The 23,889-nt window shown below is 45.0% G+C and overlaps 1 protein-coding gene across 1 annotated transcript in view; it reads right to left on the bottom strand.

Annotated features, from left to right (window-relative positions):
• Window positions 1–23,889, bottom strand: part of LOC132405928 (voltage-dependent P/Q-type calcium channel subunit alpha-1A-like) — a 393,641-nt gene that overhangs the window by 268,865 nt on the left and 100,887 nt on the right. The window lies entirely within an intron of this gene.

Raw genomic sequence — 23,889 nt, 5'->3', positions numbered from 1 at the left:
CTCCTAATGAAGTACATTGATTGGTTTTGTGACCTGAACCAATGTTTTTATTATAACTTACAGTAATTTTTATGTCTTCCACTGTACTGCTGCCACAAAACAAAAAAAAAAATCATGACACACATCTCTGATAACAAACCTGGTTCTGAAAGTGTCTATCGAGGGCAACAAAAAGAGGAGTATCATTGAAACGCATCAAACTCCTGTTGAGTCTGGAAGTCTGTAATCTGCCATGTCAGAAGATGAGGTGCAGTCTGTCTGAGTGGAACTGAGTGGGAGGCTGAGAGTGGGTTGGGGAATGAAACTGGCCAGTGGTTGCGATGTGCAGAATCACCATTTCAGGGTGAATGGAAGTAATTATGCGGTCTTTATTCACCCATGGCATTCACCTACACCTCCCATAACAAGAAGCATTGCTTACCTTTATTAACCAAGAGAATCCTTGACTTCAAGTAAATCCCCCCTCATCTGCCCTCTAAGCTGCACTCCACAAGTATTGGGACGATACACGAACCAGGATAGATACTCCGAGATGTTTGGCTTCTTTCTACCTTCCCCGTTCCTCTTACATGACCACTATTCCCATCAGCTAACATCTCCATCATCCAGGCCGACACAGACCCGTCCCTTTGTTGTAGCCTTCCTTTTTCCCCCTTCCCAGCTTTTCTGACTGCAGGTTGTCGCCCCGAAACATTTAACTGTTTCCTTCCCCACAGCTGGCACCCGACCCGCTGAGTGTTTCCCCCACCCCTCGCCGTATCTTTGATGCGCATCAGCTGCTCCTAATGGTGTGCTTCAGAGGTGCTGTCACAGCCTGAGCTTGCAACACTTTGGGTTGCACGGACATGCTGCATCCGGCTGTCTGTGGGAGGGAGTGAGTTTCCTGCCTGACAGACACCAACTCAGGCACAGGGACTCTCACCAGGGCTCCAACACGGCAATTAGAGTCACAAATCTTACAATTTTGAAGAAACAAGGAGTCTGTTTCAAAGGCTAGCTTGAAATTTATACTCTGGCATCGGCCCAGCAGTTCCAATTTCAGCTGTCATCAAATTAGGTTTTACCCGCAGTCGGCACAGACGCCTGCTGGCTCAGTCAAAAACTGCATGGCATTTCTCTCACAGACATGGGCACCAGTGCCTTGGCCATTCAGCAATGTCCATGCCCAGATACATTGCTGAAATGCTGCCTGTACTCCTGTGATGTGCCGCCAAGCTGGTGAAGGTGCTCCTCCTCTGGTAACCACACAGACACGGGCATTCGCCACAACTCTCCACGGACCATTTCAGTTAACACTCACCCTCGATGCACTGAGCGACTTTTAGGCCAGACTGAAGTAAGGACGGCTGATATCATTCGCTGAACAACATTAGCGGATTTTTCCAACAACCTGGCGATTTTAATTTCAGCCTCTGTTCCAAATTCGTTTAGAGATTTAAACAGGCCCTTCCAGCTCCTTTACACCCATGTGACCAATTAACCTGCTAACTGGTACATCTTTGGAATGTGGGAGGAATCGGAGCACGCAGGGGAAACCCACGCGGTCGCGGAGAGAACTTACAACTCCTCACAGGCAGCGGCGGGATTTGAGACAGGGCGGGTAAACAAATGTGGCAGCACAGTAGCATAATTAATGAAACAAATTTGAATTCCCGCATCTGCTGTGGTCAGAATTGAGCTGGTACAGAGCTTGACGCACAGAGGGATTTTGGGGTCCAAATTCAGAGCACCCTGAAAGCGACTGCACAGTTTGATAGGGTGTAGAAGCCATATGACATGCTTGCTGAGTTCAAGGGTCGGGGAGTTATGTTGCAGCTTTATAAAACTTTGGTTAAGCCTCATATGGGGTGTTCGTTGTAGGAAGGATATAGAGACTTTGGATAGGGTGAAGAAGACGATTACCAAGATGCTGCCTGGATTAGGGAGCTGGTACTATAGGGGGAGGTTAGAGAAACTTGGGCTGAATTCTCTGGAGCACTGGAGGCTGAGGGGAGATGTCACAGAAGTTTATAAGAGGCATACATAGAAGAGACAGCCAGGACCTTTTTCCCAGGGTTCAAATGTCTAATACTACGAAGCATGAGATGAGAGCAGGTGGGTTAAAGATATGTGGGGCAAAATTTATTTTAAAACACAGAAACAGATGGGTGTCCAGAATGAACTTCCAGGAATAGGGGTGGAGGCAAGTCCAACAGAGGCAGTTAAAGGTCTCTTACATAAATGTGCAGAAAATGGAAGAAGGGATTAATCAGGGTGTTTAATTAACCACTGTGCTACCGTTCTGTGTTCACTAGATCACCATGGATTACGGCAGGTCAGTATCCTGAACCAGCCCGTCAGGGAAGTCAATTATACCACAGGACACCACTTCAAGCACCCCCAGAGTCTCATTTTGGCTGGGGGACGTCAGAGAGTCCCGCTACTCTACACTGCCCTCCGTGAGTAAAGGGCACACAGTTGGCACGAGCTCAGGGAAAGTTGGGCTTTGGCTCCTTCACCCCTAGACTTGACTATTCCAATACTTTCCAGCCCAGCCCCATTTGTTCCACATTCCCAACCTGAGGTCAGCCCATCCCCATTGACAGGACTGAGACATTGAACCCATCCATGTATAGGAGGGGCTTTGTGATGATGAGGCTTTGTAAAGCACTGCCGAGGCCTCACTTGGAGTAGATTTGGACCCTTTATCTAAGAAAGGAGGTGCTGACATTAGAGAGAGGGTTCAAAGGAGGTTCATAAAAATGATTCCAGGATTGGAAGGCTTGTCATATGAGGAGTGTTTGATGGCTCTGGGTCTGTATTTCTGGAATTCAGAAGAATGAGGGTAACCTAATTGAAATTTGGAAGACTACAAGAGGATGGATGGAGAGCGGATGTTTCCTATAATGGGAGGGGGGAGATAGGAGAGTCTGACCAGAGGATGAATTCTCAGAATATAGGGGTGTCCTTTTAGAATAGAGATGAGGAGGGATTTCTTTAGCCAGAGAGTGGTGAATCTGTGGAGTTTGTTGCCACAGGCAGCTGTGAGGGCCAAGTCATTGGGTATACTTAAGGCAGAGGTTGACAGATTTTTGATTGGTCAGGGTATGAAGGGATACGGGGAGAAGGCAGGAGATTGGGGCTGAGAGGAAAAATGGATCAGCCATGATGAAAAGGCAGAGCAGACACGATAGACCAAATGGCCTAATCCTATTTGGTGGACCACCTCTAGTTACCAGCAGCTGGCCCCCTTTATACCTACTCTTTGCCTTCTGCCAGTCAGCCAATCTTCTGCCCAGGCTGGTACTTTTCCTGTAATACCACAGGTTCACACCTTGTTTAGCAACCTCATGAGCGGCACTTTGTCAAAGGCCTTCTTTAAAGACCTGGTGGAGCCTGACAGCCACTGCCCGTAGGGGTAGTGGACGCAGAAATTCTCCCCACTCTGAAACCGAACACTCAGTAGACAATTTGCTGTAGGGTTCCTACTTGCAATGGAAAGCTCTCTTTTAGCCAGAATGGGCACAATGGGCCAAATGGCCACCCTTTTGTGTTGGAAACCTCTCTGACAACAAAGGAACTTGAAAGGGAACTCTCTCAACTGCAACTCTTTGGTATTGGAATTGGTTTATCATTGTTACATGTACTGTGATACAATGAAAAGCTTATCTTGCATATGGTTCCTACAGACAGATACAGACGGTGCATTGAGGCAGAACAAGATAAAACAATAACAATATTTATTTTATTTTATTGAGATGCAGCACAGAGCAGCCCTGTCTGGCCCTTTGAGTGACGCGCCCAGCGATTCCCCCAATTTCACCCCAGCCTAATTATGAGACATCTTACAGTGACCAATCAACCGGTACGTCTTTGGACAGTGGGAGGAAACCCACACAGTCAGGAGGAGAACATACAAACTCCTTACAGGCAGCAGCCAGAGTTGGATCTGGGTCGCCTGTATTGTAAAGTGTTGCGCTAACCACTTCGCTACAGTACCACCCCAAGCGTAAAAGCTACTGAAAAAGTGCAGTTGAGTTAAACGATAAAGTGTAAGGTTTTAACGAGGTAGACTGTAAGGTCAAGAGTCCACCTTATCGTACAAGAGGTCCATTCAAGAGTCTGGATAGAAGCTGTCCTTGAGCCTGGTATTACGTGCTTTCAGCAGTTCCCGTTTGCCTAGAGATGTATGCTTATCGAAAGCTCAGCACACATCACACACCGAGGCAAGCCATAAGAATGGGAAACTCAGAGAAAGCTCAGAAATCAGCAGAGCTGCGTCATCATCGCAGCCCACACACTCCTTTGCAAAAGAATCTTCATCCTGGACTTTGTGCTTGTACACACTGCGAAGGCCAGTTACTATATTTAATCACTGCATAAAGCAGCACTGAGGAATTTCTCGAGGCTGTGTACAATGCACGTCAGCTACTGAAGGTGCATCATTGTTCCCCTGTGATTTAATGAGAAAAAAACATTGCCCAGCTAATGTTCAGGTCACACCGTTCAGGACTGTCTGAGGCACCAGCAACTTCCACACATATAGAACGTTTACCATACGACCATAAGGCGTAGGAGCAGAATTACACCATTCAGCCCATCGAGTCTGCTCCGCCATTCCATCATGGTTGATCTCGGATCCTATTCAACCTCATACACCTGCCTTCTTGCCATATCCTGTGATGCCCTGACCCATCAGGAAACGATCAACTTCCGCCTTAAATATCCGCATAAACTTGACTTCCATGCAGTTGTGGCAGAGTATTTCACAAATTTACTAATCTTTGGCTAAAAAAAATTTCCTCCTTACCTCTATTCTAAAGGGTCACCCTTCAATTCTGAGGCTCTGTCTTTTAGTTCCGGATACCCCCACCACAGGAAACATCCTTTCTGCATCCAACCTATCTAGTCCTTTCAACATTCAGTAGGTTTAATGAGATTTCCCCGCATTCTTCTAAATTCCAGTGAGTACAGGCCCAAAGCTGCTAAATGCTCCTTGTATGTTAACCCCTTCATTCTCAGAATCATCCTCGTGAACCTCCTCTGGACTCTCCAATGACAACACATCCTTTCCAAGACACAGGGCCCAAAACTGTTGATAATACTCCAAGTGCAGCCTGACTAGTGTCTTATAAAGCCTCAGCATTATCTCCTTGCTTTTATATTCTATTCCCCTTGAAATAAATGCTAACACTGCATTTGCCTTCTTTACCACAAACTCAACCTGTAAGTTAACGTTTTGGGAGTTTTGGACGGGGACTCCCAGGTCCTCTGCACTTCTGATGTTTGGACCTTTTTCCCATTCAGATAATGGTCCACACCATTGCTCCTTTTACTAAAATACATTTTCACATATTTCCCAACACTGTATTCCATCTGCCAATTTTTTGCCCATTCTTCCAATTTGTCTAAGTCCTGCTGCAATTGCATCACTTCCTCAGCACTACCTACCCCTCCACCTATCTTTGTATCATCTGCAAACTTTGTCACAAAGCCATCAACTCCATTATCTAAATCATTGACAAATGATGTGAAAAGTAGCAGTCCCAATACTGACCCCTGAGGAACAACACTAGTCACTGGCAGACAACCAGAAAAGGCCCCCTTTATTCCCACTCGCTGCCTCCTGCCTGTCAACCATTCTGTTACCCATGCCAATATCTTTCCTGTAACGCCATAGGGTTTTATCTCGTTAAGCAGCCACATTTGTGGCAGCTTATCAAATGCCTTCTGAAAATCCAAGTAAATGACATCCACTGCCTCTTCTTTGTCCACCCTATTTGTTACTTCCTCGAAGAGTTCCCTTTACAGAAACCATGCTGACTTTGACTTATCTTATCATTAGTCTCCAAGCACCTCGAAACCTCTTCCTTGATAACAGACTCCAACACTTTCCCAACCACTGAGGTTAGGCTAATTGGCCTATAATTTCCTTTCTTTTGCCTTCCTCCCTTCTTAAAGAGTGGAGTGACATTTGCTATTTTCCAGTCCTCCAGGACCATGCCAGAATCAAGCGAAAGATCATGACCAATGGATCTGTTATTTCCTCAGGACTCCATCAACAACACTTATAAGTTTTACTGTCAACCGCATCATCCCCCTGGTCATTCAATCCACTGCACTATTCAGGCTGCACTGCCCGCTGTTTACGAAGAGCCCTGTGTCACCCACCCAGACTCCACCATCAGCACCTCTCAAAGCCCTGATCTCCAGCAAACACCGAGGAAAACCACCAGCTGCTGGCTCCTCTCCGAGTCACACATCACCCTGACTTGGAAACCTATCCGCATTCCATTACTCTCTCTGAGCCTAAATCCACAAACAGCAGCATCCGGACAGGAGCGTCTGGAGAAGATGGCACACCATCACCTTCTCAAATTCAAGTCAAAGTACATTTATTATCAATGTAATATACAAACCTGAAAACCATCTTCCCCACAGACAGAACAGAACAACGAAGAACCATGGAACCAACCCGTTCGAAGAAAAACATCAAACATTAAAACCCCTCAGCCCCTGGCGCAAACAGTGACAAAAATAACAAGCGAAAAGACAGAGTATAAAGCCCCAAATCAGAAGACACATTTCAGTACAGCTCAGCTCAGTGTTTATCAGCTGGGTGATGTGGGGAGGGGCACTAAATGCTGGCTTTGCCAGTGACACCTGCAGGTTGCATAAATTTAAGGAAAAAATTGGCTTTTAAAACTGGGTTTGCAGCGATTGACTCAAGTAAATGTCATTTTAGATCTGACAGCCGTACGCACACTGGTGATAGACTAACACAAAAGACACTTTCCCACCTATCAACTCCCAGCTTCTCACTCCACCCTCCCCTCGTTCACCTGTCAGCTTGTGTTTCTCCCCCTCCCTCACCTACTTATTCTGGTTTCTGCCCCCCCTTCCTTTCCAGTCCGGATGAAGAGACTTGGCCTGTAACATCAGCTGTTTATTCCCCTCCCTGGATGTCGAGCTGCTCCAGCATTTGGTGTGGCTTTCTCAGATACAGCAACTGGTGTGTTTGCTAATCCAACCCTGACACGTTCTGTGCCCATGTGTCTTTATGTAGTAGCAAGCCAGCTGCACAGAAACACAGCTCAATACTAATGAAGCTTAGAGTTCCGTCAGAACTGTGGGAGGCAGCAAAATCTGGAAACCATTATGAACAAATTGAGAGTAGAGCGATTACACCCAGCCACACTTCAACCAATGTAATCTTATAGGTGAAAGCTATACCATATATCCTGGTAATCAAAACTATTAAGGAGACTGCATTTTAATAATACAGTTGACTACTAATGCAACGGCTAGGCTGCCTATGGCATTTCTCATTACTATTGCATGAAAATAGATATACCATAATTCACTGCACATAATCACACAGCATTCTCTGTGCCTGCAGAATTCTATGCATCTATCCAACTTGCTGCCTTCAATGTCACTGTCTTGAATATTCACCTTTTATACACTCAGTGGTCACTTTATTTGGTAGCTTATGTACCTAATAAAGTGGCCGATGAGTGTATGTTTGTGATCTACTGCCACTGTAACCCATCCACTTCAAGGTTCGACATATTGTGCATTCAGAGATGCTCTTCTGCACACCACTGTTGTAACACGAGGTTATTTGAGTTACTGTTGCCTTCCTGTCAGCTTGAACCAGTCTGACCATTCTCCTCTGACCTCTCTCATTGACAAGACACTTTCACCCACAGAACTGCAGTCTGGAGACTGTTGTGCATGAAAATCCCAGGAGAATCAACAGTTTCTGAGATACTCAAACCACCCCATCTGGCACCAACAATCATTCCACAGTCTAAGTCACTTAGATCACATTTCTTCCTCACTCTGATTTTTGGTCTGAACAACAACTGAACCACTTGACCATGCTTGCATGCTTTTATGCATTGAGTTTCTACAATGTGATTGGCTGATTAGAGACTTGCATTAAAGAGCATGTGTATAAGTGTACCTAATAAAGTGGACACCAAATGTTTTAAGTTGTATACTCACTGCTTCTTATAACATTAAAACACAAAACCCAAAGGCACACTTGCATTTCAATAGCACCTTTCACATCTACACAGCATTCCAAACACTCTGCAGGCAATAAAATCATATTAAAGTGTTGGAAATGTGAGGCGAACTTTCACTTGACAAGCAAAGCACAGACAGGCAATGGTGAGGACCGGGCAACCTGATTTTATTAATACACACAAAATGCTGCAGGAACTCAGCTGGTCTATGGAGGTAAATGGAAAGTCAATGTTTCAGGCCCAGATGCTTCATTAGAACTGGAATGAAAAAGGAAAGAGACTACAACGGGGCAAAAGGAAGATGCACAGGAGTTCTGTGAGACTCTCTCTCATGGCTCCCCCTCTGTGATCTCTCCTGCTCTTCAGCCCTTTGTCCATGTGTATCTATCACCCGTGTCTGCCCTCTTTTACTCCAATCCTAGGAGAGGTCTCAATCCACAAGGTCAACTGCTCATTTCCCAACAGAGATTTGGTGTTACTCCAGATTTCCAGGATCTCCAGTCTGTCTTACCTCTCTACGATGTCTGCATTGGTGCTGCTTCCTGCACCCCTGCGGAGCTCATTGAATTAATCAACTTTGCCTCCAATTTCCACCCTACCTTCAACCTTACCTGGTCCATTTCTGACACCTCCCTCCCCTTTCTCGATCTCCCTGTCTCTATCTCTGGAGACAGCTCACCTACTGATGTTTATTATGACCCCACGGACTCTCACAATTACTTGGACTATACCTCTTCCCACCCTGTTATCTGTAAAAATGCCATCCCCTTCTCTCAATTCCTCTGTCTCAGCCGCATCTGCTCTCAGGGTGAGATTCTTCATTCCAGAATAGAGAAGTCTTCCTTCTTCAAAGAAAGGGGCTTCCCTTCCTGCACAATCAACGCTGCCCTCAACCGCATCTCTGCCATTTCATGCATGTCTGTTCTTAATCCTGACTCCTTGTCTTTGTCCCTCCCCACTGACCTCCCTCCTGGCATTTATCCTTGCAAGCAGAACAGTGAGAAGAGAGCATGGCCTGGAAGGTGGGAGAATTGATGATCAATGCTGGTTTCATGAGACAGCAATCTGTCTAGATATGCTCAATGGTAGGGAGAGCTTTATCCGCGATGGACTGAACTGTATTCACTACTTTTGTAGGATTTTCTGTCAAGGGTATTAGTGTTTCCATCCCAGACCATGATGCAACCAGTCAATATACTCTCCACCACACATCTACAGAAGTTTTAGACATCATGCCAAATCTTCATCCTCGTCTAAGGAAGTAGAGGCACTACTGTACTTTCTTGTTATTTACTCTTATGTGTTGAATCCAGGACGGATCTTCTGAAATGATAACACCCTCTCCACTTCTGATTAGAACTGACTCATGGACCTCCGGTTTCCTCCTCCTGATGCCAATAATCAGCTCCTTGGTCTTGCTGTCATTGAGTGAGAGGTTGTTGTTGTGGCACCACTCAGCCAGGTTTTCAATCTCCCTCCTGTATGCTGATTCATCACCACCTTTGATTCAGCCATCAATGGTAGTAGTCATATATGGAGCTGTGTTTAGCCTCACACTTATGGGGGTGGTAATTTACAGTGGCCAATTAAAGTACCAGCTCAATTTTGGGATATGGGATGAGACCAGAACAGCTTCCAGTTTAAGATGGCACTACTGAAGTTGGATGACGGCTGACTGGTAGTTCAAAAGGCAAGAAATACAACCAAAAATCATTATCAGTAAGATTTTTTTCTGAGGTAAACTGTGGTGAACTATCACCGCAGACAATGAAGAGGCGTGTGAAGGCGAAGCTGACTCGTGCTGATGCGATGTAAAGTCGGAGCGTGACATTTTCAGGATGGTGTCGAAGTCCGAGATGGAACTGGAGTGAGCAAATCAGAGAGGAGTCGAGGTGGAGGAGTTTCAGTGCCCGTCCACCTAAATCAGGAGAGAGGTTGGATCGACCTAAGTGCAAAGCGGAATTTGAAAAGTTGAGAACAGCCTTGGGCTGAGCAGTGAGGTCTAGGCCCAGAATGTATAGCTGTGGCAGTGCCCGGGTCCTAGTGTGCGGCACAACCTGGGGTTTGGATGGCTTAAGGCAGGGTGTCGGGACCGGAGATGAGGGTTGAGCCGTTTCCACTCACTCTTCTGTGACATTCACCCTCCTCTCCATGGCGCTGTGCTGTTCCTGCTTTTGTTGTTAGCATGATTTGTAGTCTTTTTCCTCTTGCTCTGCACATTGGGTGTGGATCTTTTTTAAATTGGGTCCTTTCGGGTTTCTTGCTTTGTGGCTGCTTGTCAGCAGATGAGTCTCGTGATTGCATCATTGATACGCTCTTCGATAATAAATGTGCTGTGAATCCTTTGAAGAAGGAACCCATCTGGTCACAGAGAGAATGTGCAAACTCCACGCAGAGAGCATCAGAGGTCACGACCGATCACAGGTCTCTGCAACTGTGAGACAGCAGCCCCAGTGCAGTGTGATCCCTTCCCTTCCTTATCTCCGTAATCCTCTCCAGCCCCCTCCAGCCTCAGAGATTTCTCTGCTCCTCCAACTGTAGCCGCCTGCCTGCAGATAAATTTAGCTGTACCACCATTTGACCCTGGTACTGAGCCAAAACAACGACTGTCAGTTTCCCTCCACAGACGCTGCCTGACCCACTGAGTTCCTCCAGCAGTTTGTGTCTTGCTCCAGATTCCAGCATCTGCAGTATCCTGTGTCCGCATCCAGGTCGCCCAGGTGGTGTGAAAGGTACTGCTTACACTCAGTGGCCGCTTAGATCCAGTTGCTCATTAGCACAAATATCTAATCAGTCATAATGTGGCAGCAACTCAAAGCACAAAAGCGTGCAGATATTGCTCAGTTGTCATTCAGCCCAAATATCAGTGCGGGGAAGAAATGTGATCTAAATCACTTTGACCGTGGAATGATCGTTGGTGCCAGATTAAATGGTTTATCTCAGAAACTGCTGGGATTTTCACGCACAAAAGTCTCTAGAGTTTGCAGAGAACGGTGTGAAAATTAAAATAAAACATCCAGTGAGTGGCAGTTCTGTGGGAGAAATCATCTTGTTAATGTGAAATGTTAGAAGAGAATGGCTAGGCTGGTTCAAGCTGACAGGAATTGTGTTACAACAGTGCTGTGCAGAGGAACATCTCCGAACTCACACGACGAACATAAAAGTGGATGGGCTACAGCTGCAGAAGACTACACCTGTACCTAAAAAAGTGGCCACTGAATGTAAATGGAAATTGTTGCTACTAGTTCTCGGAGCTTGAGTGTCAGGATCCAGATGTTGCACAATGGGACATCATGAGTCCTTGTCTCCTCAGAGGTACAAGTACAAAACCCTGAGCAGACATGGAGGTGGTAGTCTCCACCCTCCTTCACCACTTGACATCAATACCCAACACAAAACGGCACACTTATTCAGGGAAAAGCTCTCCATTAAATAAAAACTGAAATACTTTAAATTATGGAATAACATAAAAGAGCAGATCATAGCAGTATGCTTCCCTGCCAGTACTTAAAATTAAGTTGGGCAGACAAGTGAAGGAACAGGCAAAGGGATCAGGTGGTGACAATGATTCGGACCACTTGTTAGAGGATGAAAAAGGTTAGGCTGAATTGACTGTTTCTCAACACAACTTTGAAACACCTCCATGTATTTCCACTAACTGCAATGTCATAACACCCAGATTATCTGCCCTTTTTGTGATGCTGGAGTGGAGCGAGAGTAGGGAAGAACCTTTCACCTTCTTCTTCCAAACAGCACCCTTAGAAACCATGTGAGGGAGAAGCCCCCACCCAAAAAGAATGCATTGATCTCCAAGCCAGAAAGTTGACTCTGTTTCCCATTTCATAGACACCGCCTGATCTGCTCAGTGCAGCCAACATTTTCTGTTTTTACTCCAAGAAATAAAGGCTAACATTTGAAGCGAATGAAGAAGATCTTCTGAGAAATGAGTCCTTGGTTTACACACTAGCATTACAGCAGCTACAGATTCCAGTCATGATTTCAACCCTGCAGCTAAACTTGCTTATTCAGGCAAAGAAATTTCAACCCAAATTATAAAATCTACAAGGTTTTAGTGCATACTATTGTAACCGGGCTCTAAAGAATTCATGGACTAATGTGACATCCCTATCAGCCTGCAGTAAAAGAGGACATTAACGTCCTGTCTCTTCTTGCAAGCAGAATATTATCCATCTTATTCTGCACAATGAATCCCATCTTGGACTGTGACCAAAGGCTATTGTACTAAATATAACACAGGGCCATGTAGTCGATCAATAACACAGTGAACCATGCAATCTCAGCAGGGACACAGTCGAGCAAACATATCAGCATCGTCTTTCTGGAATCAGGGTGGAGAACAGCGCAGAAGGAATGCAGAACTAAGGAAAATTTGCATTTTCAATTAAAAAAAACTGCTGATTTTGTTGAGGCATAATTTGCAGATAATGGTTTTACATCTGGGACTCGGGTTTCAGTGGTTTGCTTCAAATCATCTGTGCCCCTTTTATGTCCAGACATGACTATTTTAACAAACTCTTGATCAGCTGCTTTCGTAAGAACATGCGTAACCACTAATAAAATAGTAGCTGGAGTCGGCAGCTCTGCCACTGAAGTCTGGCCACTATTCAATATCTCCTACAGATCTCAACTCTTCTCCTGTGCTGGGTCCCCTCGATTCTCTAATCTTTTAAAAAAGTTAACTTGTTCCTCTGATAATACCCCAGTGATAGTCTGTATCTTGTGTGAAGTATTCCAGAGATTCACTACCCTCTGTAAAAACAAACTCCCATGTTACACAGTTTTAAAATGATCAGCCCCCAATGTTGTAACTGTGGCCCCTCAGTTGAAATTCTTCCCTATGTAGAAACATCTCAACAGAAGGCCATAAGGAAGAACAGAATTAGGTCATTTGGCCCATCCAGTCTGCTCCATCACTTCATCATGGCTGATCCAATTTCCTTTCAGCCCCAGTCTCCTGTCTTCTCCCCCATGTTCCATCATGCCCCGACTAATCAAGAATCTATCAACCTCTGTCTTAAATATACCCAATGACTTGGACTTGTGGCAATGAAGTCCACAGATTCATCACTCTCTGGCTAAAATAATTCTTCCTCATCTCGGTTCCAAATGGAGGTCCCTCTGTTCTGAGGCTGTGCCCTCTGGTCTTAAGACTCCCACACCATAGGAAACATCCTCTCCACATCTACCTAGTCTGCCCAATCTCACATCCTCAGGATCTTTTATGTTTGAGTATCTTTCTTCCTTCTTCTAAACTTTGAAGAACATAGATCTAAATTCTTCAGCTGTTTGTGGGAGGAATCCAGAGAACCCAGAGGAAACCCACGTGGCCTTAGGTCAAACGTACAAACTCCTTACAGACAGCAATGGAACGAAACCTCTGTTACAGGCACTGTAACAGCATTATGCTAACCTGATATGATATGACAGGATACGTGTAGCTCCCTCTTGAACAGATTTCCCTCAGGTGTATTTATTAAGTGCAATGTCCTCCCAGTTTTTTGATGTAATGTTGAATTTCTTCAGGCTGATCTTGACGCTATCTTTGAAGTGTTTCCTTTGCCCACTAGAAGTTTGCTTCAACTGGGAGTAAGGAATCTGTCTGGGGAGACGTGAGTTAGACATTTGGATGACATGATCTATCCATCGGAGATGGTGTTCCTTTATCATGGTGGAGATGCTGTTCATGTTGGCCTTATCCAGTACTCTAGTGTTGCCATGTCTACCCTTCCAACCAATCCACAAAAGCTTTTGTAAGAACCTTTGGTGGTATTGTTCCAGGGCTTTCCAGTATCTACTGTAGGTGGTCCACGATTCAGCTCCATACAATAACATAGGAAAAACACCTCTTCTGTAGACCAAAAGTTTTGTTTGGACCTGTAGGTTACAGCCTTCAAGACTCTTTTCCTAAATCTTGCGTAGGTCCACTAGCACTACCTGGGGATAGTTCATCTTTGCCTTGATCCCACCTTGGCAGATTTCTTCAAAAGATAATTTAGAGTTAGCTTGTTATTTTCGTGTGGAAGAGTGTGGGACTTAATAAAACCCAGCAGGAATTTGACAAGGTGGATGTAAAGAGGATGTTTCTTTTGGTGGGGAAATCCAGAATGAAGGATCATTGTTTAAAAAGCAACACCAATTTTTAAACTGTGAATTGACCATCTTAGATAGTAAATAATGTTACCCAGGGAAGTGCGATAGAACAAAGAGACTATAGGTGCAGGTGAAAGTGTAGACAGGGTGGTGGTGGAGAAGACATTTGGGTCATGGTCCATCGTCAGAACATTGAGCACAGGAGTTGAGATGTCTTGTTACTGTGGTACAAAACATTGCTAAGGTCACATTTGCAGTAAGGCTTTGACTGTCCTGTTGCAAGAAGGATATCATTAGCACAAAGTTCAAGGTAAGTTTACTATTAAAGAATGTATATATCACTACATACTACCTTGAGGTTTATTTTCCTGCAGGCATTCACAGTAGAATAAAGAAATACAATAGAATCACTGAAAAACTACACACAAAGACTGACAAACAACCAATGTTGTGTTGTGGGGGTGGAACTGGACTCTCTGATGGTGGTGTCTGAAAAGAGGATGCTGTCCAAGTTGCATGCCATCTTGGACAATTACTCCCATCCACTCCATAATTACTGGTTAGGCACAGGGGTACATTCAGCCAGAGACTCATTCCACCGAGATGCAACACTGTGTGTCATAGGAAGTCATTCCTGCCTGTGGCCATCAAACTTTACAGCTCCTCCCTCGGACTGTCAGACACCCTGAGCCAATAGGCTGGTCCTGGACTTATTTCCACTTAGCATGATTAACTTCTTATTATTTAATTATTTATGGTTTTATATTGCGATATTTCTGCACTATTCTTGATTGGTGCGGCTGTAACGAAACCCAATTTCCCTCGGGATCAATAAAGTATGTCTGTCTGTCTGTGCAAAAGAAGACAAACTGTGCAATACAAAATAAGTAGTTAAATAAATAATACTGATAACATGTGTTGTAGAGTCCTTGAAAGTGAGTCTGTGGGTTGCTCAGAGACGTGGTGAATGAAGTTCAGGACCCTGATGCTTGAAGGGTAATAACTGTTCCAAAACCCGGTGGTGTGGGACCTGAGACTCCCATACTACCTTCCTGATGGCAGTGAGAAGAATTGGAGAGAGTGCAATAGAGGTTTATGAGGACATTATGCAACTGGAAGGTTTGAGTTATAAGGAGAGGCTGGATAGGGTTTCCTCCATGAAATGCAGGAGATTGAAGGATGACCTTAGAGGTTTATAAAAACACTCAAGGCATAGATAAGATGAATAGATGAAGTCTTATTCCCAGGGTAATAATCCTTACCGCCCAGGTCGAGCTCTTTTCTCGCTGCTGCCATCAGGTAGAAGGTACAGGAGCCTCAGGACTCGCACCACCAGGTTCAAGAACAGTTACTACCCCTCAGCCATCAGGCTCTTGAACTAAAGGGATAACTATACTCACTTGCCCATCCATTAAGATGTTCCTACATCCACTGATCTCACTTTAAGGACTCTTTATCTTATTATCTCATGTTCTCGCTATTTACACAGCTTGTTGTCTTCTACACTCCGGTTGATCCTGATATAGTTACTATTCTGCAGATTTGCTGACTATGCCCACAGGAAAATGAACATCAGGGATAGATATGGTGACATATAAGTACTCTAATAATAAAAATTTACTTTGAACTTTGAATAATGGTCAATTTACTGGACTTGCAACCAAAGTTCAGACCAATATTGCTATGCTAGCCACAGTTTCTGCTGGTTGAGTATTAGAATTGGGAGCAATTGTAACTTCCTCAGGCATATAGCCTGAGGAAAAAAGCTCCCTTCTTTTTGAATGATTTTACTCAAGTAACGAGGTGCCATTGTGGAGCACGCTGAACGCTGACTGCAGCTGGCTGATCACTGGAGGTTAGTGGGGCCACTCAAGTTGAGTATGATGTTCTCCTCAGGCTTGTCTATTGAAGAGTCCTCAGGTGGGTGTAGAGGCTGATCCCAAGACTCACTGCAGGCTAAGCTCACCAACTCAGTGGGGACAAGTTGTTGGAGGAGGACCGCTTCGCTAAGCATCTCTGCACATCCGCCACAAGCAGGACTTCCCGGTGGCCAAATATTTTCATTCTAATTCCCATTCTCGTTCCGACATGTCGATCCATGGCCACCTCTTGTGCCAAGAAGAGGCCACCTCAGGGTGGAGGAGCGACACCTTATATTCCGTCTGAGTACCCTCCAACCTGATGGCATGAATATTGATTTCTCCTTCTGGTGAACCAATCCCACCCCCGTTCCTCTACTTAACATTCTGACTTTTCACTTCTTCGCATCTGCCTATTACTTCCTCCTTGGGCCCTGCCCCCTTCTGTCCCTCCCATAGTCAATTCTCCTATCTATCAGATTATTTCTTCTCCAGCCCTTGACCTTTCCCATCCACCTGGCTTCACCTATCATCTTCCAGCTGGCCTCTTTCCCTCCCTCCACATTTTAAATTCTGGCATCTTCCCCTTTCCTTCTCAGTCCTGAAGAAGTGTCTCGGCCTGAAATGTCGACTGTTTATTCTTCGCCACAGATGCGGCCTGACCTATTGAGTTCCTCTACTAAAGTCTGTTATACACCCATGGACTCTCACATCTATCTGGACTATAACTCTTCCCACCCTACTACTTGTAAAAATGTCATTCCTTTCTCCCAATTCCTCTCTCTCCACCGCATCTGCTCTCAGGATGAGGCTTTGCATTCCAGAACAAAGGAGATGTCCTCCTTTTTCAAAAAAGGGGCTTCCCTTCCTCCACCATCAACTCGGCCCTCAACCGCATCTCTTCCATTTCACACACATCTGCTCACACCCATCCTCCCACCAACCTACCAGGGATAGGGTTCCTCTTGTCCTCACCTATCGCCCACCAGCCTCTGCGTCCAACACATAATTCTCCACAGCTTCCGCCATCTCCAATGAGATCCCACCACCAAGCGCATCAATCCCTCCCCCCCACCCACTTTCTGTGTTCCGCAGGGATCACTCCCTATGCGATTCCCTTGTTCATTTGTCCCTCCTCACTGATCTCCCTCCTGACACTTATCCTTGCAAGCGGAACAAGTGCTACACCTGCCCCTACACCTTCTCCCTCACCACCATTCAGGGCCCCAAACAGTCCTTCCAGGTGAGGTGACACTTCACCTGTGAGTCTACTGGGGTCATCTACTGTGTTTGATTCTCCCAATGTGGCCTCCTGTATATCGGTGAGACCCAACGTAGATCGGGAGATCGCTTTGCCAAGCACCTACGCTCTGTCCACCAGAAGAAGCTGGACCTCCCATTTTAATTCCACTTCCCATTCCGTTATGTCCATCCAGGATTTCCTCCACTGTTGGGATGAGGCCACACTCAGGTTGGAGGAACAACAGCTTATGTTTAAACCTGATGGCATGGCCATCGATTTCTTGAACTTCCGGTAATGCCCACCCGCCTTCACCATTCCCCATCCCTTTTTCCCTCTCTCACCTTATCGCCATGTCTGCCTGTCGCTGCCCTTTGGTGCTCCTTCCTCCTTTTCTTTCTTCCATGGCCTTCTGCCCTCTCCTGTCAGATTCCCCTCCAGCCCTTTATCTCTTTCACCAATCAACTTTCCAGCTCTTTACTTCATCCCTCCCCCTCTCCCTCCTCTTAAATCTACTCCTCATCGTTTTTCTCTCTAGTCCTGATGAAGGGTCTCGGCCCGAAACATCGACTGTACTCATTTCCATAGATGCTGCCTGGCCTGCTGAGTTCCTCCAGCACTTTCTGTGTGCTGCTTTGGAGAGGAAATCGCCTGGATTTTGAAATGTTAACCACAGTGAAATTACAAGCTGTTACTGTCGTTACTGTGTGAAATTGATCGCACATGTTGCTGAAAGCAGTCCTGAAACTGCTGGTCAGTGACCCAGCTCCAAGGCATTTAAAAAGAAGTCAGTCATGCCTGAATGGCAGACTCGATGGGCTGAATGGCCTAATTCAGTTCCTATATCTTATGGTCTTAATTGCTAAGAACCTTGTCTTCAAAGGGAATTGATGAGACTTTCAGCCATTCACCAACTTACTGATAAATACCCTGATTATTTTAAACCTTTTTACTAAGTCTGTTTTTAATGGATTATTAAGCCATAATCACTTCTGAGCAAACTATCTTTTCCCAAGATTGATGTGCTGTCTTAGAATTCTAACTCCATCATAAATATTTCAAAATGCAATAGACTCCAACAAATTATTTAAGAAAATAATTTTTAAAAACTGTTTTTAACTTGTTTGCCTGTAGGAAATCCTCCATGTGATTGGCTACTTAGTCAACTTGTTGACTTCATAGCCATTGGATGCCTAGAACTGAATTGATCTGGTGACTAACAGCAGTGGGAAAAGGCAAATTCCACAGCGTTTGTTAGATCTTTCCTTGAGATTAATATGGCAAATTCAAGTCCATTAATTATTCTCAGTTGCCTGCCAGATAAACCTTTAAGACAGCTAAATAATGCTTTATGCCATCAATAATCCTTTCAGATTCGCAGCACTGTCTACCATCGCTCTAAGCCAGGCTCCCTGCACTTCATCACAGCTTTCAGTGAACTGCCGTTCTAATAGATTTTAAAATTCATCCTCCAGCTGGTTTTGAAATCATTTGACAAATATGCAGAGACTCTGTATCCTGAGGAAAGGCACAGAAAACAAGGGTATTAAAAAAGAACTGTACTGGTGCACGCTGTGACTCTCCACCCCAGCGCACACAACGAACTGCAGACAGCGATACAGCGATACCCATGTCATAGGCACGATATCTCGGAGAAGACTGCCAGCTCCATCCCAAGATTTTCAATGAGGGACAAGACCTTAGAGCGAAGATAATGAAGAAGGTGCCAAACATCTCAATAGGATTGAAAGAGTACAGAGACAATCCACAAGGATGTTGCCGGGACATGAGCACCTGTGCTTGCTTGGCAGAGCGTATATATATTATATACAAGGGAGAGGCACTGGAGTTGGTCAACTCCCCCAGGCATGGTGTGGCACAGCGTCTTGGCTGGAGTCAGGTGCTGCTACCCTACACCGCACCCCCTCAGTGGAAGACAAGCTCTGTTGTGGTCATCTGCAGATTTCAGTGGCGTTGGATGGCTTGAGTTTGGACTCTTGTATTGAATGGCTGTATCCTTCTATCTAATTCTTTCTAATTGGGAAATTGATATTCTGCAACATGTCACTAAGCACGTCTTAATGTGTTCACGTGCTGAAACCTACAGACAAAGGGTCTGCTGGGATCAGTCAGTGACGTGAAACAGTATGTGTTACAACAGTCTTATTAGCAATTTCAGCTACCAAGAAATTTAAAAGTATAATGTATTTTTCTTTTCCAGTTTCATGCAATTTAAACATTTCTTTGAAATTGGGAGTGAAATGCATTAATGACCTTTTTCCTGTTTTGCATCACTGTGCTCATCTGACTGGGCACCAAGTCATTGAGGGCTTCAGAGAGGAACTCAGATTAAGTTGTCCTAGAATTATTGGGTAAGTGCTTCACCTGTTTCCCATCTTCTGGCCCTCCCTCCCCACATAGCATGGACTGCATCCACCTTACCCCACTCCCAACACACCCCACCAAAGCACAGGTCTCAACACTTCAACAACCCCCTGATGATGCTGCTTCTCTGTCCCTGTGTGCGATTTTTCACTTTTCTATTTTATTTATTTGTTCTACTTTGTATGCCTGAAAGAAATAGAATCTCAGGGTATTATATATGTAAGACCATAAGACCACTAGATATAGGAGCAGAAGTAGACCATTTGGCCCATTGAGTCTGCTCCGCCATTCATGGGCTGATCCAATTCTTCCAGTCATCCCCACTCCCCTGCCTTCTCGCCATTCCCTTTGATGTCCTGGCTAATCAAGAACCTATCTATCTCTGCCTTAAATGCACCCAATGACTTGGCCTCCACAGCCGCTCATGGCAACAAATTCCACAGATTTACCACCTTCTGACTAAAGTAATTTCTCTGCATCTCTGTTCTAAATGGCCGTCCTTCAATCCTGAAGTCGTGCCCTCTTGTCCCAGACTCCCCGACCATGGGAAATAACTTTGCCATATCTAATCTGTTCAGGCCTTTTAACATTTGAAATGTTTCTATGAGATCCCCCCCTCATTCTCCTGAACTCCAGGGAAGACAGCCCAAGAGCTGCCGGACGTTCCTCATACGGTAACCCTTTCATTCCTGGAATCATTCTCATGAATCTTCTCTGAACCCTCTCCAATGTCAGTATATGCTTTCTGAAATAAGGAGTCAAAAACTGTACACAATACTCCAAGTGTGGTCTCACAGAGTGTGGCCTTATAGAGCCTCAACATCACATCCCTGCCCTTATATTCTATACCTTTAGAAATGAATGCCAACAATGCATTTGCCTTCTTCACCACCGACTCAACCTGGAGGTTAACCTTCAGGGTATCCTGCACAAGAATTCCCATCCTTTTGCATCTCTGCATTTTGAATAATAGTTTGCCCGCTTATTTCTTCCACCAAAGTACACGACCATACACTTTTCAACGTTGTATTTCATTTGCCACTTTTTTGCCCATTGTCATGTGCCTCCATGTACTCCGTCATCTCATCCTTAACAATCTATTCCAACAACTTCCCAACCACTGATGTCAGGCTAACAGGTCTATAGTTTCCTTTCTGCTACCTTCCACCTTCTTAAATAGCGGAGTAACATTTGCAATTTTCCATTCATCCCATACAATGCCAGAATCTATCAATTCTTGAAAGATCATGGTTAGTGCCTCCGCAATCTCTCCAGCTACTTTCTTCAGAACCTGAGGGTGCATTCCATCAGGTCCAGGAGATTGATACACCTTCAGATCATTAAACTTCCTGAGCACCTCTCAGTTGTAATTTTCACTGCAGATACTTCACTTCCCTGACACTCCTGAATGTCCGGTATACTGCAGATGTCTTCCACTGTGAAGACTAACGCAAAATACACATTCAGTTCCTCTGCCATCTTTGCGTCTCTCATTACAATATCTCCAACATCATTTCCCATTGGTCCTATTTCTACCCTCAATTCTCTTTTATCCTTTACACACTTAAAAAAGCTTTTGGTAACTTCTTTGATATTTGTCACCAGCTTCCTCTCATAATTTATCTTTTCCTTCTGAATGACCTTCTTAGTTTTCTTCTGCAAGTTTTTAAAAGCTCCCCAATCTTCTATCTTCCCACTAGCTCTGGCTTTCCTGTATGCCCTCTCTTTTGCTTTTACTTTGGCTCTGACTTCACTTGTCAGCCACGGTAGTGTCCACTTTGATAATTGATAACAACTTTGAATGTCCCAACCCATATTGAGTTACAAACCTGCTGTTTGTAATGTGCTGGTGCATAAAGCTGAATTTCATGGCTTTTAAACCTTGAGTATATATGCCCATGATTCCAAACTTGAACTGTAAACTCACAGACCCTACTGAGCTTCCTAATCCACTTGCCCCAAGACCCCAGCTCAGCATCACCCCCTTGTTGCTGGATCTTCCCCACAGACAAGCTCTGTTTAATGTTCCCAACCACAGCACATGACCCAATCCTCCAGCCTCTCCTGCCTGCTGACAAGAAGCTCCTTTCAGTCTTCACAAAATTCTGGAAGAACTTTTGCTGAGTTCCTCCAAGATTTTGTGCAGGCTGCTCCAGACTTCTAGCATCTGCAGAATCTCTTCTGTTCCTTTCAATCTTCTCTCCCCTATATTCCTTTGCACAACCACAGGCACATGTCCATTAATCTTTCACCCAACCCAAGGCTCTAGCTGCAATCATTACACCCACCAACCTCCTTCCTGCCCCAGATGACCACCTAGAAGAGAGGCCAGGGGATGGGCAAGATCAAGGGCTGGAGAAGAAGGAATCAGATAGGAGAGGACAGGGGACCACAGGAGAAAGGGAAGGGGGAGGGAACTCAGGGGGAAATGATAGGCAGGTGAGAAGAGGTAAAAGGTCAGGGTGGGGGTCAGAAGAAGGTGGGGTGGGGAAGTGGGTAAAGAAAATATGTTTACTGTAAGGAAAAATCAATATTCATGTCATCGGGCTAGAGGCTACCTTGACAGAATATAAGGTGTTGCTCTTCCATTCTGAGGGTAACATATACATGCTTTAATTATAAGTTTATTTTGTATTTTGAATCCCGTAAACAATTCTGGTGGAGATAAAAGAGACAGCAGATGCTAAAATCTAGAGCTACAAACAATCAGCTGGATGAACTCTGTTTGGGAGGAAGCAACGGTGTGGAGGAATTGTCAATGCTTTGGGTTGAAACTCTGCATCAGGACCAATGTAGGGATTCATCCTGAAACCCTGACAATTCCTTCCCTTCCACAGATTCTGCTCGAACCGCTGAGTACCCCCAGCAGATTGTTTGTTAAATGATTCCAATTTCAGTGTTCAAGTGGAAGGACTAAACCTTGAAAGCAAACATTCTGAACATTAGGATCATTCTTGTAGTCAGCTCTGGCTCGCAGGGTTACTCTGTCTGAGGTTGTAAGTTCAGGTCTGTCTCTGAGGCTCATGGATTCTTGCTGATGCTTCAATACGGGGCTGGGTGGGGGATGAGAGGGCAGCACTATCACCGAATTTTCAATTTACTATCCACTCTTCTTTGAAGGCCTAGACCATCTTGGTTACAGCGGCCAAAAGATTTATGAATTTTTTTTAAAGTTAGAGATACACCACAGTAACTGGCCCAAAGACCCTAAATGTAAATGTCACCAATTACATCCACGTGACTAATTAACATACTACCTAGTACGTCTTTGGAATGTGGGAGGAAACCAGAGCACCCGGAGGAAACCTATGCGGTCATGGGGGCAACATCCAAACTCCTATAGACAGCGGCAGAAAATGAAGCCCAGTCGCTGGCACATTACGCTAACCACTCTGCTATCATGCTGCCCTGACTTTAGGTTAGATTTTAGGTTAGATCTTGGCTCATAGCTTTGTAAATTAAAGCAGATTGAATGTCTTTTAAATTAGAGTGTCTGCATCCACTAGTCTGTCAAGCAGAGGGTTCCAGACGAGAACAGTTCATTACTGACACGTGAGACATCGAATGGGCAGACACAGAAGATGCTGGAGATTCTTTCTGTTGTCCTGAGAGTGGCACGAATTGGGCTGGCTGGGGCTACAAGGGCCTGATGTATGATGGAGAGCTTTTGGACTGACCGCAACACCGCCAGGTATAGAGACTCCAATGCAAAGGGTCCAAAGAGGCTGCAGACTCTCAGCCAGTTCCATCATGGGAATAACCCTCCCCACTGTCGAAGACATCTTCAAAAACTGGTACCTGAAGGAGATGGAATCCATCTTTAAGGACCCTCAGTCTGGAATATGCCCTCTTCTAATTACTACCATCACAGAGGAAGTACAAGGAACCAGAAAACCCACACTAAATGTTTCAGGAACAGCTTCTTCCCATCTGCAATCAGATTCCCGAACAGTCCATGAACCGCAGTAATACACACAAAACGCTGGAGGAACTCGACAGGCCAGGCAACATCTCTGGAAAAGAGTAAAGGCCGAGACCCTTCTTCAGGACTGGTGAAGGCTTCAGACCAAAATGTCGGCTGTTTACTCTTTTCCCATAGATGCCACCTGCCCCGCTGAGCTCCCCCAGCATTTTGTGTGGGTTGCTCCGGATTTCCAGCAGCGACAGATTTTCTTGTGTTTGTGAGTCCATGAATTATTCCTCTTTTTCACTTATTATTTATTTATTGTAATTTGTAGTAATACGTCTTACACTGTACAGCTGCACCAAGCAACAGATTTCA

Source organism: Hypanus sabinus, chromosome 16 (genome assembly GCF_030144855.1).
Source record: "Hypanus sabinus isolate sHypSab1 chromosome 16, sHypSab1.hap1, whole genome shotgun sequence".
Lineage (NCBI taxonomy): Eukaryota > Metazoa > Chordata > Chondrichthyes > Myliobatiformes > Dasyatidae > Hypanus > Hypanus sabinus.
The sequence above is the reverse complement of the archived record's forward strand: the minus strand, read 5'-3'. Positions and strand labels throughout refer to the sequence as shown.